Below are 5174 nucleotides of genomic sequence, written 5' to 3' on the forward strand. Positions count from 1 at the left end.
GGATGTAAAAAGGTTAAATGCATGCAATATTATTTCAGCTGAGGTAATTTTCAAAGCAGGCAATTGTTGTCATTCAGTAGATCATGTCATCCTTCATCATCAGAAATCATTTTCAAGACTCAATTCTGACCTGTCACATTGCGTAGATTTTAATTGTCATTCTTAGTCAGTTGAGGTCATCTTGAAGCCAACAATTCTTGTTTCATAGTTCAATTCTTGTCATTCTTTCTCTTTTTGTTCCTCAGGTATATTTTGCAAATTGATATCATATTTATTTCCATTTATTTAATTTTGGGAGCAGGCATTAAGGCCAGGTTACCTTATATTTAGTTCAATTAGGTCAGATCAGGTTAGGTTAGATTTAATTTGATTAGGGTAGTTAGTTTTAATTGTGTTCAATGAATGTGTAATATGCTTCAGTTATATAATGTGTACTCGCCATTGCCAATGGAGCTTGGGAATAATAACACATGACTTAGTCATTCACTTTTTTTATTGGATTAACCCGCAGCTTGGGTAGATATTACAGCTTGATGTAGCACGTAACAGCTAATACAGCACAACAAATAAGTAATTACTGAGAAATCATATATACAGGAAGGTAGTTGGTGTGGAAGAGAAATGGCTACTAACTCTGCCCTGTGCACAGGGAGTGTTAAGTGGTGCCACAAAGAGATGCTCAGGGCTGAGAAATGTATATCAAGTAGGGGTGCATTATAGGTGCCCAGTTTGTGAAAGAGGGGACAGGAAACAGAGGAAATATGTAATCGGGACTGCGTGGAAAAGCAGAGGGAAGGAAAGGACCTGCAGAAGCCAACGCCTCAACAGACTATTTGAAATGGTTTGACTATAGTAAGTCTGCTGGTCAACAGAAAAATATTCTTAATGTCGTGCCTGGCATGGGCACTCCTTAATAATGTTGGTTAATTATACCTCAAAGTAGAATTAATTGTTGATCACTTAAACCAGAGAGTAAAATTAGTAGTTTATTTACGAAGTCTTATAAGGCACCGTTATCGCATACAGGGTTATCATCTGCCAAATAATATGGGCAGCGTGACTTTAAGAATATTACTTAAGGTAAATATATTTGTTTAAAGATTCTGATGATGAATTAAGGGTCAAGGGACAGGATTCAGCCATACAAGACTAAATTGTCGCTCATAACACTTAGAACTCAGTCTAATTATAAACTAACATGTAAACACAAGAAACAAGTAGCACCAACACACAAACAAAACCTATCAAGTGTTCCCACTAACATGTGGTAAAAAACCTGCTCATTCAGTCTAACACCACTCATCAACTTAATTAAGCCTTGACTACAACTACCGAGTGTTTGCACTCCACCGTGGTTACCCCTGATAATGACACACACACCATTTGTCCTTTTCCCTCTTTCCTCCTCCCGCACACAACCCCCAGGGCATGCTGGCTTGGGTCCCAACAGCAGTCAGCCAGCCTACCATCAGACAGACTTACTTCGACACCTCTGTCTGGGGCGATACCTCGTATAAGAGTCCTTAAATATAATATTATAGCCTAGGTATATTGAACACTTCTATGTATGTGAGGCCGGTTATGCTATACGAACCAACAAGTTGGAGAGGATGACATGGAGCCAAGAGTGCAGAATGCTGAGATACATGGGCCATGTGAGATGGACAAGTAGGGTATCAAACTAGGTGATAAGAATGAGTGGTGTGGAGGTGGTGCCCCTCTTGATCAAAGACGCTGAAGTTAGGGTTGACTGAAGATCTGCCGGGCAGCATGTTGGTAACCCTCCGCCACTTGTCAATGGTTGAAAACTCTCAGCGTCTTGCGGTGGGAGTAGAGTCCTCTGGATCACCACGTACACACGCTGACCACTCGGCCACCGGTGCACCATATGCAATCTGCAGGTGTAAGCTGATATTAATTACATATTAATAATAATCGCCATATAAATTATGATCAAGAATGCCGAACATGTGGCCATTATGACTTCTTGTTTTGTTCTTATGCACATTCACATTTGAAAGTAATCTATTACTAACTGCAAGGTCTACATATATGCATACCTATACTCAGGAAAAGAAGTTTCTAATAAATCCCTGCCTGACAACTTGACCAGGAATCAGTCTGTTGTTTCTCACAGGCTGAACTGTTACTTCTTCTGCAGCGATCCACTCAGTAGTTGTGCAGGAGCATACAAGAAGTCGCAATCTTCATAGTCTTCTTGGGGTCATACTGCAAACTTCCTCCTGACTTATGTAGGCACCTGCACCTTGACTTGAGGATCCCAAAGGTCCGTTCGACAACGCATCTTGTCCTGTGATGACTTGTTGTAGCGCTCCTCCCCAGGTGTTGTCGGCCGTGCAACTGGGGTCATCAGGAATGGCTCCAGAGGATACGCAGTGTCTCCTGTGAAGTTGAAAATTCATTAATGCATTATTTATCATTATGAAATGCATGAAAACTATCTTAAAAATTCTATTAATATCTATTGCTGTGGTTGACATCTTTATCTCATGACTGGCCTTTTCACAAAGTACCCGAGTTACTTTATCAATGGCCCTTGATTGGCCATTTCCAACACCGTTTCCAATAACACCTTGAAAGCTGCCACTCGCAAAAACCTTAGTGTAGCCAGAACCTGGGTGTGTGTTGGGAGTGCATGTGCCCTCCTGGTTCTCCTTTCCAGGTGGGGGCGCAACTCATCACAGAGCCTGATGATTTCCTGACGGGGAAATCTATACACCTGCACCAGGTGCTCATCACTGACATGTAGTGGGTTGAGTGGGTCCCGATATCTCCTTTCCCTGCACAGTCTGCGATTGAAAATGTATGCCGCAACAAGCTCCATCTGTGAAACACAAAAATAACTACATTACTAGACAGGACTAGAACATACGGTAATTATTTAAGACACATAATTGTAACCTAATTAAATGGCCCTTAAAAGGTAAAGAAATATCAATGTTACGGTAAGCTAATTAAATGTCCCTTAAAAGGAAAAGAAATATCAATGTTGCTGTTATCTAAAAATAAATTGAGGACGTAAAGCAAATAACAATAATAATAAAGAAAGAAACATGTTTAAAAAATATGAGTACAGCTCCCCGAGCCAAAGCCTTATTAGCTACAAATCTCCATAACTAACACACAAATCATGCATGAAAGACGTCCCTGTCACCATGCCACGTTAAAGTAAACCTATACACATGTATGGAGGCTATTACAGCTTCATGGGATAAACAATATTAATCAAAGCCACCCGAGCCAAAGCCTTATTGGCTACACTTTAATTTCCACAACTAATGCACAAATCATGCATGAGAGACGTTCCTGTGACCCATGCCACGTTAAAGTAAACCTCTACACATGTATGGAGGCTGTTACAGCTTCATTGGATAAGAAATATTGATCCAAGCCAAAGCCTTTTCGGCTACGTTTAAATCTCCACAACTAACGCACAAATCATGCATGAGAGACGTTCCTGTGACCCTTGCCACGTTAAAAAAAAGCTATACATATGTATGGAGGCTATAAGAGCTGCATGGGATAAGAAATATTGATGTATGCCAACCAAGCCTCCGCCTAAATCAGCTACACTAAATCTCACAACTAACCCACACATCATGCGTAAAAGGCGTTCCTGTGACTCTTGCCACCTTAATGTAAAGCTATACGTAAGTAGGAGTGCAAACACGTACCTTATATTGTGTATAGAGGTGGAGATGTGGATGAGGCGGAAACACTCCTTTAATGGCGACGGGCTAGGACGGAAACTGGTCGGATCTAGCCCCGCTCCCGAGCAGTCAGGCTGAGGGGCGACCTGACGTCACAAGATGGCGCCTAGGACGTTTTTTGAACATCGCACGGGGCAGCACTTGCGACCACAATGGCGGATTTAGGACCAAATGTTGAGATACGGCCGTTTGAGCATCCGCCGCCAGGTGACTATTGCTTGCAGGTGAGGGACTACAAGGAGATCGCCCGCCTCGTGTTCAAATTTCATGGTCGGTGTGGGCCCGTGTGGCGGTCTGGGTCACTGTGGGTTGCATGTTAGGGGTGAGCGGGGGCGGGGTGTGTGGCAATTAAAGGGACAGATGCTTTGCTTGCACGAGGGAGCCCTCCTCATGTTCAAATTTCATAGCAGGCGTAGGTCCGTGTGGTGGTTATGAGCAAGTGCCTGAACTGTCCGCTTGGGAACTTGGGAGGCCTGCCGTAGCTTAGGCTGAACCATCCCGTGAAGCCTCTGAGCCCTTGGTAATGAACGTCCGTATCGGGGAGAGGGAAGGCAAATGGAGGGAGGGAGAGGAGGGTTGGAGAAAGGGACCGTAAGATGTATAGGAGGAGAGAGAGTACCGACCCAACCCTCTGTACCGTGGTCGGGGTCACGGTGGGTGGGTTGGGGTCAGGTAGGAGGGGGGGTTTTAAATAAAGGAACAGGTGACTGATGCTTGTGAGGGACTGGAGGGAGGCCCGTGTGTGGTGGTCTGGGTTGCTATAGGGCGCATGACCTAAGATGGTTGACTGTTAGGGAGATGTTTGGGGAAGCAGAACTATTGGTAAGGAGAACTGGAGGGGGCAGTAACGTGGAAATTATCGTCACGGGTAGACTGGCTGGCTGGCGGGCTACTCGTTAGTGCAGAAAGTAGAGATTTACCACAGCAGGTTTACTCATTAAGGTACGAAAGGTAATGACAGTGTGACGAGGGCTGTTCACGGTAATGATGACCAGCGGGAAGCAAGCAAAGCGTTCAAGGTGATAGACAGCAACAGGATGTCATTTTGGGGGCGGAAATGCCGTGGTGACGCGAGATTGGACGCCTGAGGGCACGGGGCGGCACTGTACTGGTGGGTGATGGGAGAGTGAGAGTCTTGGGGCAGCGGCGGCACGGGGATTGGAGGCCGCGAGAAGTGGTGGTGGTGACGGCGATTGCATAATTGGTGTGTGTGTGTGTGTATGTGTGTGTGTGTGTGTGTGTGTGTGTGTGTGTGTGTGTGTGTGCCGCCACCGGATAACACCTGTACAGTAACCTCACTACAGCATTCTCTCTCTCTCTCTCTCTCTCTCTCTCTCTCTCTCTCTCTCTCTCTCTCTCTCTCTCTCTCTCTCTCTCTCTCTCTCTCTCTCTCTCTCTCTCTCTCTCTCTCTCTCTCTCTCTCTCTCTCTCTCTCTCTGTCAC

The 5174-nt window shown here is 44.8% G+C and overlaps 1 long non-coding RNA gene across 1 annotated transcript; it reads right to left on the minus strand.

Moving 5' to 3' along the window:
- Window positions 1–838: 838 nt before the first annotated feature.
- Window positions 839–4084, minus strand: LOC126989609 (uncharacterized). The gene is made up of 4 exons (XR_007743509.1): window positions 3696–4084; window positions 2636–2845; window positions 2061–2403; window positions 839–1895 (listed from the first exon to the last, which is right to left on the minus strand). It is a non-coding gene; the product is annotated as an uncharacterized LOC126989609 (long non-coding RNA).
- Between the last annotated feature and the right edge of the window lie 1090 nt (window positions 4085–5174).

Source organism: Eriocheir sinensis, unplaced genomic scaffold, assembly GCF_024679095.1.
Source record: "Eriocheir sinensis breed Jianghai 21 unplaced genomic scaffold, ASM2467909v1 Scaffold1235, whole genome shotgun sequence".
Taxonomy (NCBI): Eukaryota; Metazoa; Arthropoda; class Malacostraca; order Decapoda; family Varunidae; genus Eriocheir; species Eriocheir sinensis.